This window comes from Gossypium hirsutum, chromosome A07 (genome assembly GCF_007990345.1).
Source record: "Gossypium hirsutum isolate 1008001.06 chromosome A07, Gossypium_hirsutum_v2.1, whole genome shotgun sequence".
Classification (NCBI taxonomy): Eukaryota; Viridiplantae; Streptophyta; class Magnoliopsida; order Malvales; family Malvaceae; genus Gossypium; species Gossypium hirsutum.
In genome coordinates this window covers 87,279,488-87,293,793 of record NC_053430.1, presented here as the reverse complement: position 1 = coordinate 87,293,793, position 14,306 = coordinate 87,279,488, and the positions used below count along the sequence as shown (strand labels likewise).

Here is a 14,306-nt window from a genome sequence, read left to right as displayed (position 1 = left end):
ATTAGAAAAACTTTCATTAATTGGAACAAGTGAATGAGTTACCTCATTTTGCTCTAACCTCGAAAAATGATCAGCTGCTTAATTTTCAGTACCTTTTCAGTCTTAGGTTTCAAGGTCAAATTCTTGAAGTAAGAGTATCCATCAAATTAGCCTCAGTTTAGCATCTTTCTTTGTAAGTAAGTATTTAATGGTTGCCTTGCCAGTAAATACTGTGACTTTTATACCCATGAGATAAGAACGGAACTTGTCAAAAGCAAAAAAACTATAACATATAGTTCTTTTTCAGTTATCGTGTAATTGAGCTGGACTCCTGTCAAAGTTCTGCTTGCATAATAGATAGGGTGAAATGCTTTTTTCCTTCTTTGACCCATCACAACTTCAACAACAAAATTGCTTGCGTCACTCATCAACTCAAAAGGTGAGTTCCAATTAGGTGTAACAATTATTGGTGCTAAAATTAATCGACTTCTCAATTCTTCAAAAGCTTTTGAACATGCTTTGTTAAAATAAAAAATTGTATTTTTCTCTAACAATATACACAAAGGTTTAGAAATTTTTGAAAAATCTTTCATAAACCTTTGGTAAAAACTGGCATGGCCTAAGAAACTTCGAACTCCTTTCACATTAACTGGTGGTGGTAATTTCTCAATTACATCAACTTTCACTTTATCGACTTCGATCCCATTTCTGGAAATTTTATGCCCCAAGACAATCTTCTCTTTAACCATAAAATGACATTCCTCCCAGTTAATGACAAGATTTGTCCCATTGCATCTCTTAAGTACCTTAGCCAATTTACTCAAACAAACACTGTAAGTATTACCAAAAACATAAAAATCATCCATGAAAGCCTCAAAAAAAATTTCTACTATTGCAATAAATATTGCCATCATGCATCACTAAAATGTGGCAGGTGCATTACATAAACCAAAAAGCATTTGCCTAAAAACAAACGTACCGTACGAGCAAGTAAAAGTAGTTTTATGTTGGTCTTTCGAGGGTACAATTATTTGGTTGTATCCCGAATATCTATATAAGAAACAATAATATTCGTTACCTGCCAGTCCATCTAACATCTTATCCACAAAAGACACGAGAAATGATCCTTTCGAGTGGCTCTGTTCAATTTTCTGTAATCAATACAAATTCTCCAACCTCTGACAGTTCTCACCAGGATTAACTCATTTCGTTCATTTTCGACAATCGTAATTGCACCTTTCTTGGGTACACACTGTACCGGACTTACCCATGAACTATTTGAAATGGTGTAGATAATTCCTGCATCTAACCATTTCATCACTTCCTTTCACACTACCTTTTTCATGATAGGATTGAGTCTCATTTTCCCATTAATTCTAGCTCTTGCACCCGCCACTAGGATAATATTATGTATACAAAATGAAGGGCTTATACCTCGAATGTCAGTTATGGTCTAACCAATTGCCTTTTTTAATTTCTTTAAAACAACAATCAATTGCTCTTCTTGGTGTTTTGTTAACTCCGCTGAAACAATCACAGGTAAAGTAGAACTGTTACCTAAATAAACGTATTTCAAATGAGAAGGAAGTACCTTAGTTTGGGTTTAGGTGGTTCTTCGATTGATAACTGCGGTTGCACAAACTCTCGAACTTCTAATTCTAGCGGTTCAAACCGTGTTGGTTGAACAGAGCTCATTAGATTGACTTCCATCAAAACCATATTTTTGTTACCTTCTTTATCTTCCAATGACTTAGACCCTAAGATATTCTTCAATGGGTCTTCAAAATTGTTCTCTCATTCCATAGAAACTAAGGTTTCTAGCTCTTCCATAACTAAACATTGCTCCGTCGGACCGATAAATTTCATTACTTTGAGAACATTAAATGTTACTTGATTGTCTTGAACTCTCATGGTGAGTTCACCTTTTTGTATGTCTATTAACGTTCTTCCTGTAGCTAGGAAAGGCCTTTCTAGGATGATCGACACTTCCTTATCTACTTCAAAATCTAAGACAATGAAATTAGCAGGAAAAATAAATTTATTGACTCTTACCAAAACATTCTTGATCTTTCCTTCTGGTATGCTAAAGATCGATTCACCAGTTGAAGTGTCACAATAGTGGGTCTTACTTTGCCTATTCCCAACTGTTTGAAAATAGACTTGGGCATCAAATTGATGCTTGCTCCTAAGTCGCACAAAGCTTTACCATAATAAGATTCTCTAATATTACAGGGCATGGTAAAACTTTCAGGGCCCTTCAGTTTTAGAGATAGCTTGTTCTGTAAGAACGCACTGCACTCCTTCATTAAAGCGATAATCTCATACTCACTGAGTTTATTCTTCTTTGACAGAATGTCCTTCATGAACTTCTCATATTTGGGCGTTTGCTCTAAAACCTCCACCAATAGGATGTTGATATGCAATTGCTTTAGAACACCTGAAAATTTATTGAATTGCACCTTCTGTTTATACTTATTTGGTTGGAACTTTTGAGGATATAGAGGTGATAAAACTTTAGGTTGGACTAGACAACTTTTTTAAAGAGATAAATTTGCATATAAAGAATATGTTAGTTTTTCAGAATTTATTGGGTTAGATTTGACCTCATCAGAATTTGTAAGTTCTGGCTCTTCTGGTGTAGGAATTTCAACTATTGATTGACTTTCCTTCTTCTCTTCTCAACAGGTTCATCTTCAATCACAACTATCTTGGGATCCAAAGACTTACTAATTTGTAAAGCTACTACCTTGCAATGTTCTTTACCCAATTTTCTTGGATTTTTTGTATCACTCGGCAAGTTTCCTTGTGGTCCGTTATGAAGGTCTTTAGTTAACTGACCCATTTGGCTCTCCAAATTTTTTAGTGTTGCTGCTTGGCTTTAGATTAATGCATCATCCTTCACCATATACACCTTCAACAAGTTCTCTAAACTATTAAATAACTCGACTTGAGGTGGTTTTGGAGCTTGTTAGTTGAACCTTTGGGATTTGTTGGGTATATGCTGCATGTAGATGTTGTTTAGTCCATTTCCTTGGTTACTCCAAGAAAAATTTGGATGATTACGCAACGAAGGATTGTAGAAGTTGGGCTGTGGTCATTGTCCAGTCCAACTTCTATTTTTGCGTTGATTCCTTACGTAATATACTGATTCGGGATTTGATAGACAATTCTCAAAATAATGGCCATCTCAATAATATATGCAGGAAATAAACTCAAATTGACTCGGTGGTTGGGCTGCAAAATTATTTAAACCATTAGTGGTAAACTGTTTCAACATTGAAGAAATAGAAGATACCTAAGCTAAGAGTGATGCTAATGTGTCCACTTCGTACACTTCGGCTACTCGTCTTCCTGAAGTTGCTCGATTTGTTGGCTATTGATAGTTGTTAACAACCATCCTCTTAATGATTTCGCAAGCCTTATTATAAAATTTAGACAAGAGAGCATCATTCGTAGAAGCATCTACCATCAATCTTGTGTGTGCATTAAGACTGTTATAAAACGTTTCCAACTGGATGCAATGTGGAATCCCATAATGAGGAAACCTACAAAGTAATTCCTTGAATCTTTCCCATGCCTTGTACAAGGATTCATCATCCAATTGTGAAAAAGTGGTTATCTCATTTCGCAACTTAGCGTTTTTGCTTGGTGAAAAATACTTAACAAAAAACTATTTTGCTAATTCTTGCCAAGTTGATATTAAACTTGGGGGAAATGAATTAAGTCATGCTCTTACTCAATCTCGCTAGCTATCTTAAAAGAATCACTCACCTCCATGAATAATTAAAGGTGAAGGTGTGGATCTTTCGTTGGTATTCCACTAAACTAGCCCACCATTTGGAACATTTGAAACATCACTGATTTCAATTCAAATTGCAGTGCCTCAATTTATGGTCTCCTAATTCCCGAATTTGATTCATTGAGAATGACATAATGTACTGTCTTATGGCAATATCCCTGTCGTCAACAATAAGGATTGGATTGTGCACATGATCGACTCTATTACCTTGTCCATCATTCTGATTTCCAAGGTCCATCTTGACTTGTTTTTTAAGCTGATCTTTCGTATCTTCTTTGTCTAAACGTTCACATAAATCGATGATTCGATTTATGCTCATAAACACCTAAAAATAATTCAAAAAAATAAAGAATAAATAATCAATTAGTAAAGTTAAAAGTTAGATAAAAATGAAATAAAATCCAAACTGTAAAGAATAATTTTACAAAAAAACTGATTAAGGCAACAGTCCCAAGAAATGGCGCAAAAAACTTGTAATGCCCAAATTTGTGCTGGTGTACACAGTCGTTATCAAGCAATAAAGTAAGTAAAAGAGTTATCGTCTCCAGAAGGACTGTGTATGTTAATCAATTAATTGTAAAATTAAAGTTAACAATTTGGTGATAAAAATATTTTGAGTGATGATGGTTAAGCTAAATTGAATTATCCAAATGCAAGATGATCCCTAATCAAATTTAATCTAAATACAAAGTATTAGATGAGATAAATAAAATGAGTTTAGCAGTAAAAACACAAAATTTAACGATCAATAACATGAATATGCTAAGATAATTTCACTATTCAACTTAGTTTATTTTTCTCATGCTTAACAATGTTCAGAAAAACATACTATGACAACTCAATCATTCATGAGTTTAGAAACCAAATTAAGTCATTTCGGAATCTTTTACTTAGTGAAATATACATTTTACTGACCATATTAAACTAAGGGTTTCTTAGAATTCATGTGAAGGAACAAGGACGGATCAGGTTTGAAACAATTTAGTCAAATAAATCTAAAAACTATGCAAGATAATAAAGCTTATCAAAGTTATTAAGAACATTTAATTTAGTCAGATCAGGTCTAAATTAAGCATGCGCTTTTCAATTATTGTGCCCATTAGTCGTAGTCTGATCAGGATCGCTCAGCTAATTCAAATGCATCCAATCATGTATGAATGAAATGCATACTTGGATTTAATTGAAAACATGATCAACTGAGACACACACTATAAACATGATTTAAACAAACTTCATTGAATAACTGCAATCATCCTAGCTCAAAAAATTTAAGCTACTATTGTTGATGACAAGATCATAAAACACATTGCAAACATGACTAAATCAAAATAAAAAAGTAAAGGAAGAATAAAATCTGTTCAAATCGGTAGTCTCGCGAACTCCGAATGAAGATGTTTTTCTCCGATCATTTAGTTGCTCCTTTGCTAATGCCTCCTCAATGTGGCCGCCAAGAGATAACCTTATCACGGTTTTGCTGGCTAAAATGCTAGGTGCGGAAAGAAGGAAAAAAAATGAGAGAATGAGAAAATGCATAGATGAGTAATGAATGAAGGAATGATTGATGATTTTAGGGATTAAGGAATGAATGAAACGGTGAGAGGAGTGTGGTATTTATACTTGAGGTTGGTGGCTGAATTTACTAATAATGGTGTCAAATATCCCTTGGTTCTCTCCCATTAATGGTCGGCCATAAGAAGTAGAAAAAAGGGTGAGTTGGTTGCTTGATTTAAGCATGAAATCATGAAAAATTGAGCCATAGGGTGGACGGTTTCTTGAGCAATCTTCATGCACTGATTTGTAATGAGTTTTACAATGTTAGGACCTCCAAATAATTGTCCAAAGCTGATTTTTAGGCACTCACAGGCTTGTGCTGAATTTGGGCTTGACTCCCCCTTGTTGGATGTTTTCATGACTCAATAAATAACCAAACATGTGCACCTTGTAACATCACTTTAACTGGGTCAAATTAACATCCTTATGACCTAATTTTGCATGGTTTTGCCATCCAAGTAGGGTGGATTTGTTCGTGTCCATGCAAGAATTGTACTGAGCTCCATATTATATCACTTCATGGTCCCACTGCATTATTAAAACATAGCAGAGTAATAAATAACATGAAAATGATTTAATTTATGCACAAAATTCATATAGTAAAGCAAAAATTTGCATACTTCATAAATTCATGTCCATAATTGAGATTTGAGAAAAATTCACTAAATTCATTAACAATTGCTTGATATTAATGTTTTTTTTTTCAGTATAAAGGTGGTAAAAACGACTAGAAAAACCCTATACAATTTAGAGTTTAGAATATGCTTTCAAATTTATATGCTATAATATAAAATTAGTTATACTGTTACAAGATTTTAATATGACATGTTTAATTTTTTAATTTATTTCTAACAATTTCATTCAATTCAAATAAATTTCAAATTAAGTTATGATGATAAAATAAGACTTATTAATTCAAAATTTTTTTACTCAATTTAATCGAATGCTCACCTCTTCTCCTCAACCCAATTCCTAATAAACTAGACTAGGAGTTAGCGAATCCATGCACCTGCAAACGGCACTCGGCAAAGTGGCTCAATTGTCTTCACCATTATTAAAGATTGAAAAGCATTTACAAGCTTCACTCTTGTTTTACAAAAGCCTACCACTTCCACGAAACATTCCTCCTCCTCTAATCCAACTCCTTAGCAAAAGAAGAGTAAACAAATCAATGTGGAATTATTATTTTAGTAGTTTTCCTTTTAATTACTAGGCTGCTCTCTTATTCAACATTTTACAAACAGATTTAAAACCTAACGACTAATTCTTACCTATTCCATATATCAATCATTTCATCAATTTAATACAATAACAATGTTTTTTTTTCATAATCATTTTGAAAATTTGACAAGTATTTTTTTAAATATTTTATTATACTCTTAAAAAATATTTTGTTTAGGGGCGAAGTCAGAAATTTTTTTTAGGGGACTAAAATTAAATTATAATTTTTACGATAGTAAAATGCAATTTCATTATTTTAATAGTCTATACCTTTATAAATTTTAAACGATTAACTTATTTTTTTTTCATTTTTAAAAGGTTAAAATGTAATTTTACCTTTACTAATTTAAAATTTTAAAAATTTTAAAAAACTTCAATGAAAAAAAGTTTTACTTTTAAAGGTTGAGCTCCTGTCATACCCCTAACTACGCCCTTACATTTGCAAACTCCTAATGAACAATGTACCAAATAATTTTCTAAAATTATCTTAAAAAGCCATGCCCACTTTCTAATGTCACAACAAAATTTTGAAATTGATTTTTAACTCTTTTTTTTTTTTTTTACTTTCATTTGTGTTGTCAATGTATATATTCCGCTACGTAATATACATATTTTTAGCGCAACTATGGTCAGAAACGAGTCGTCATCTAATAGACTTGTCCCACCCTGGCTGGGTAACTGGGTTGGTTCAGCCCATGGACCTGAATTTGTGTTCTTCTAATATTAAAAATGGGTTAATTACTCTTCAACTCATCCAATTATAAGTTTTTTGGGCCATCTAATTACAAAAAATTACAAAATAATTATTTAACTAATTGTGTTTATTTTTCGGTCTAATTTCACTAGCTGTCATCAATTTTATGAGGGAGAGATAAGCATTATATGCCGATAAATTGTTGTGACATTCTAATGTACAGTATACCAAATTCCCTATACCCAATCACAATTTTTAAACCCTTTGAAACCATACAAAAATAGGTGTTCATTTCACCAGTGAACCACCTGTACAAAATGATCTACCCATGTTAAACCAATATCATTAATAAGCTATACCAAAATTTGACCATAGTTGAACAAAAAATTTCAACCAACAAGTGCAGCAAAAGAAGGGAATCTATTTTTAAAAATATGGGCAATAATATTCATTCAAAAAAGCATAGTCCATATGACAGCCAAATAAAGTCACTTTTTCAAATGCTTTTGCGCAACTAATTCCTGAGCCCCAACGACATCTAGACTGCTCTTTCGTTTCTTGTTTGGGCTATTCAAGTTGATAGAAAAAGCCCCAACAAATGTCTGATCGCAAGCCAGGCTACCCAAAACCAAGTAAAACTTTTAAGTGTTAATTAGTATTTTAAACTGTAATATGGAAAAATGTTTGTGAAGTTGCTTACGTAAAAAGTTTTCTCCCCTGTTGATAGCCATATCCTTGTCTGTGAGGTTTCAATGTCTTTGCAAGTATTTCTTTCACTGATTTGGCCCATTCTTCCCCTTCCCTTTTTGTGCAGTGTCTGACCTTGTTATAGGTTGACTTGGGCAAGCTTCAGCTTCAGCTTCAGCTTTATCAGACTTTCTATTGGCCTTGCTTGAACCAGCATTAGGTGGGGCCGACCTTACATTTGGCTCGGTAGCTTACACTTAAAGAATCTGCAAATTCCAGAGAACATGCTTAATAGATATAAGTGGTTAATGGAGATTTAAATTAATGAAAATTAGGAAACTTTTACAGATTGATTTGAAGTTTGGGATGGGGAAGGCTGTTGAGCATCACTTCTTTCCTGCAAACAAAACGTTATTAAATCAATGCAATAATATATAATACTTTAAAATAAAATAACAAAAAGTTAAAAGTTGACAAACAACCTTAAACATTTTTCTTTCCGGGACATCCCACTTTGTTATGACCTAAATCCCACAGATTCTGCTTGTTATAATAAACCCAATTTTACTAAGGCTTAGTTTGGATGGGCGGTGTGTTTACCTCCGGTGAGGTTAAAAATAGCGGTGGCAGTGAGATTAGTTACTGTAGCGGTGAGATTAGATTCTGTAGCAGTGAGATTAGAAACAATGGTAGAGTGTGTGTTTGGATTCAAACGCAGCTGTAACAGTGAGGTGAGAATAAAAAATGACTATTAAGGACATTAGATTAGAATTGATATATAATAGAAGTTTTTTAAATTATTTTACTTTTTTAAAATTATTAAAATATGTGAATTTATAAATTCATTTAATAAAATATTAAAATGTATCTTTCAATATTTTATTATAAATATTTTAATGAATTATATAACCAATTTTAATTATTTATTAGATAAAATGATGATTATTTTTAATTTTTATTGTTAAATATTATTTTATAACAAGGGTAAACTACAAAAATAGTCACTTTTGTTTGTAAAAAGGAGAGAAAGAAATTTACATATAATACAATTTTCACTCAAATGCATAATTTAGCCGGATAAAGTATATATTAACAGATATACTTAAAATCTAGTTGGCACTTAAAATCTAGTTTTAGTTCTCAAATATGAAAAATAAAATGATAAGACTTTTTAAAATTTTAACTGGGTAAAAATAGACCAATGTAATTTTTAAATTATTTTACTTTTACAAAATTATGAAAAATACGTAAATTTATAAATTCATTTAATAAAATATGTTTATTAAAATGTTTATTTTTAATTAATTAATATTAATTTTATAATGGTAATATATATAATTACTATTTTAAAAAAATTAGCAGTACAAACATACATTAAATAAAAGGTTAAAATTGTAAAAAATCAGGTTGACTGGGGTTGCTGTTTTTTCATTGGAGCTTTAAGCTCCAGTTGAAAATTGGAGCTTCGGTGAGGTGAGGCTTTCCAAACGTGCCTCACCATTGATGTTCCAAACACCCAAAAACTCCAGCAAAAAGGTATTATTCCTTAAGGTTCCATCACACTAGTGTTAATTGGTGATCCAAAGGAAGCTTAAGTCTCTTAGGTTCATCATTTGTTTGCTCCTGTTCTTCTTGGGTCGTCCTGGCTAAATTCCACTCTTCCTCCATTTGTGTGGTCCATTTATGGGTTGCAAAGCATGTGTGTATGCTTTCAGGTAAGTATCATTATGTTAAAATTGATGAATGTAGTCATCTAGATCATGCTTACTAGTGTGCCATATGGCAGCATAAGCATGTGCACAAGGCAGCCATGTTAACTGCCAAGCTCTACTCGTGCAAGTTTGAGCTTTAATGTTGACACAATATTGCATCATTCCATTTTTTACTTTACACCCTTGGTCACCATTCCAAAACATTCGCCACCCAAAAACTTCTTTCTTAATGGCATTTATTTTGCCTTGACTAAATGACCATAATTATACCTCCATTTATTGCATCACTCCCTCATTTCCACAATTCGAGTCATCAACTTCTCTCTAATCTATTCTAGCATTGTTATGATACTCTTATATCTGGACTCTACAATGCTAGAATTAAAGGCTTCACATATATTATTATCAACCATATTACACTTGCACCCTTCATCAAAGAAAGCCTTGGTACAATGTCTCGGTTTCATCCTTCTCAATTCCTTAGCAACTTCTTCATCCTTTTCAGTCAACGCTGCAAACTTATCTCCCTACTATCTTTCTGTGGTTTCTTTTACAATTTCCCAAGGTAGAACTCATATGACTTTTGTTTCTTCCTCCCACTCCAGTTGGCAAATACATGCTGAGAACATTTTATATGCTTAGCTCGAGGAAGGACATCATTCATGGCAATTTCCACTCCCTATAATCCATATAAACCAATATACAACCACATCAATAAATTGAACAGTGTACCAAATTACAATCTTAATCATATTAAAATAATTCAATCATCTAAATACGTTGTAAATTAACATTTTACATTTTGCTGGTCACTAATTATTGTGTAACATCTTCGAGGTCCAAGTCTACTGCAAGTATGTTAAGGAACCAAGCCCATGAGTTTGTACATTCACCTTCCACCACAACCCATGCTACTGGATACATTTGGTTGTTAGCATCTCTGCCAACAGCCGGTAACATTTCACCCTTGTATGGTCCCTTCAAAAAGTAGCAATCTAAACCAAGTATTGACCTACAACCTTTCTTTAAAGTATTGAAACAGACATAAAATCTTTTGAACTGAGGCGGAGATTCTAAAGTCACCATATTAATTGCCATTGTAATTGTGCCTCCAGGGTTCTTGGACCTCAACTCATTTGCATAGTCCCACAGAAGAGCAAATTCCTTCTTCACATTCCTTACAAGCTTTTTAATAACCTTATTTTTAGCCCTTCTACACCTTGTCAAGTTAACAGTTACCCACAACTCTGAAGTAACCCTCTGTGTTGTGAAGTGGCCATCCATGCAATGGTAGACATAGATCACAAAGATGCGAGCTCACCCAAAGATACGAACTCATCCAAAGATGCGAGCTCGTCCAAATATATGAGCTCAATCAAAGATGCGAGCCTAACAAATATGCGAGCTCACCAAAACTGTGAGGTCATCAAATGTGCGAGCTCACCAAAGTTGCAAGCTCACCAAATGTGCAAGCTCACCAAAGGAGTGAGCTTTGTCATACATGCGAGCCCTTTCTCTACAAGTTGCCAACTTGCCTTAAAGCGATAACAATTTTTGACAAGATGTTTTGGTTGCTAATTAGACTAAAATCAGCCAATAGAGAAGCAAGTTCTACTATACAAGTGCCAAGACTTGCCAAGTTGTAATTATTTAATATTATTTACAGCTTATTTAAGTATTGTTGTACATGTAAACAATAAGCCAAGTAATGAAATTGAAGTTCATAACTTTATTGCTTCATTCTTTATTTGTTTTTTATTTCTGTCTGTAACACCCATAACTTGTCTCTGTCGCTAAGTTAGAAATGCTACATTTAGTGGTATTAGAGTTATGATTTAGTCGATCCTCGAACTGAACGTAGCATATATTGAGTCTAGAAATACATGCCACTTTATAACTTGTGATAATGTGATGACTCCCAATTAGTTTGACTTGTTCCTTAATAGATTAAAGATGTCAACTGTATCTAATCGAGCAGATTTCAACGGAGTACAAAGTTATGTTCCAGCCACCGATGAAGGGGCTGCGCATAATGGGGCCCAAATTTTAAGGGCTTAGAGAAAAGGGACATAGTATCTTCTTCAATATGATGTGTCAAAACCTCTTTTTAAATTGACTTTATATTAAAAAAAACGAAAATGGAGTCGCCACTAATCCATTTCATTCGGTGTGATTGGATCACTTCGAGATTTAATCATTTTAACAAAAAGAGTTAATTTTACTAAAACGATAATTTTCGGTCTACAAAATCTGAGAAATAGGTTTGGGAGTCGGTTACGTATGAGGAAGGATTAGCACCCTCATAAAACCTAAAATTAGTACCTAGTTGGTTATTTGGTAACTTAGTGTCAAAATTTGAGAATTTGAAGAGGATTTAAAATGCGATCCCTTTCAAGCGATGTTATTTAATGGTATTGAAAATGTCTATATTTAATTTTTAATGAAGAGATTTTCTTATTTCGAGTCGATCAAGAAGAAAAGTCATGTGTGGCACCCCTAATTTGACCCTAGTCGAAAAGTGGTTTCGGGACCACAAAATCAAGTCATAAAAATAATTAGCCGTCATATTTTATGTTTATTATATGTGAATATGAATGTGTGAAAGTTTTAAGTTTCGATTTAGTCGATTGCATGTGAATTTAGTAATAGAACTTATGTGTGACACTTTTGAAATGCGATGGGTTAATCTATAAGGACCTATTAATGCATGTTGTATAAAAGAAGGGTTTGCATGTCAAATTAGCCAAAAATCTAGATGGTGGCCGGCCATGCTATGGGGAAAAACATATTATAGACATTTTATGCTAATATGTGTGGGAAGAATAATAAAATATGAGGGGAGTGGGAGGAGAAACCAAAGTTGTCTCCCCCTTACTCCCCATTGCCGTGACTAGAGAAAGGGGAGGAAAAACAAAATTCTTTCTTTGTTGTTCAACATGGCCGAATAGAAGAAACAAAGGAGAGGAAGAATTTTTGGTCACTTGAGTCATTAAAAAGGTTAGTATATTATGTCAAATTGTGAAATTTTAACTTGTTTTAGGTAAATAATCATGGTTCTTACTTAGCCCATGCTAAAATTTGTAATTTTGATGGATGATTGGAGCATTCGGCTAGGGTATAAAGGAAGGGATTTTGATTGTTTCATCTAAGTATTGATGATGAATGTGTTATGGAAAGAAATCGGTCTTCCTAAGAATATGATTTGTGAATGTTTATATTAGTAATAGCCGAAATTAAAGAGGTTTGATGTCTTGAACAAATGTTGATTATATGATTCGAAAATGAGATATGTTAATGATGAAGTATAATCGGCCATGGAAGTAGCCCATTTTGGAAGTGTGATTTGTGGTATATTTTTTTTGTGGTTGATTATAAAAATTTGGCTTAAGTGAGGTAATTGGTAAAAGATGTGTTTATGATGTAATACATATGTTCTCATAAGCTAAGTTATGTATATGTGATATCTTGCATATTGGTTGTTATGGTAAGGTTTGAGATATTAACGTATGAATATGTTTTGTTTGTGGTTCGGCAACTAATGGTTAAGTTGTTAAGTTACATGCTTGAGTTTAAAATGTGCCTTATATGTGGTTTATGAATTTGGTAAATGATAGATTGATATTTTGGATATTTCATTAGTCAAGTGATATTGTAAGTGTGGTATTATTTGATTCGGCACTTATGTGTAAAATTGGTAGTTATTATTTTGGTAAAATGTGCAAAATTTGGTAAGACCAAATTTTATACTTAAGCTTAAGTGAAGTTGTTAATGCTGTATATATATATTAACGATTAATAAATCATGTGGTTTGGCTTGACTTAGTAAATAGTGAAGAAATGCATATTTATACATGGTGTTTATGAAAGGTAGTTTTATAAATGTGATATGAGTATTTCGTTTGTAAATGAGTAGTAAATATGTTAAGAATGGTTCTAAAATGTATATGGATGCCGTGTGATTGTGTTTGATTGGGAAGTAAATTGTTTGATTTAGCTCAAGAGCTTAGAGGATCAAAGTCGGATAGGGGAAAAGAGAAAGTAAACGAATAGCCGTGGATATCTAATCGTCGACCACTTCCGAGGTAAGTTTTAAGTGATTAAACGTTGAGTAAATTGAATCATAATAGGACATAATGAGTTGATTTAATAAGATATGATGTGGCCATGATATGTCTTAAACTCAAATGGTAAGTTCATAAGTGTTTGGACTTGGAAATTTAAGAGCAAATTGTAATAATTTGCTTTGGACAGCAGCAGTAACGTGATTTTAGAAAATCACTATAAATTGTTGGTGTGGAATTATAGGCTGAACAAAATATGTAATCAAAGCTTAGTTAGTCTAGTTTCTTATAAAAGAGACCGTGTAAGCAAATAAATTGCCTATAAAGATATATTTAAAGTTGTGCGGGACTGTGTCAGAATGACTCCGAAATCCCCTGTTCTGTTTTTAAAAAATCATTATAATTTGTACAAAAATGGTTATATGATAAAATTTATATGCTTAGACTCCTTAATGAGTCTAGTTTCAAATGAAATCAAATAGAACACATTTTGAATTCTGCACAATGAAAAATTTGATTTGAAGTGAAGAGCGGTCAGATTAGTCAAACAGTGAAATAGGGGAAACTTTAAGAAAAATCTGGTATTGATTAGCCAAACCTAA

At 32.9% G+C, this 14,306-nt stretch overlaps 1 non-coding gene across 1 annotated transcript; it reads left to right on the top strand.

The window, feature by feature from the left end:
- The first annotated feature begins 3,506 nt into the window (after positions 1 to 3,506).
- Positions 3,507 to 3,613, top strand: LOC121204243 (small nucleolar RNA R71). Its single transcript, XR_005899172.1, has one exon. It is a non-coding gene; the product is annotated as a small nucleolar RNA R71 (small nucleolar RNA).
- Positions 3,614 to 14,306: the final 10,693 nt, after the last annotated feature.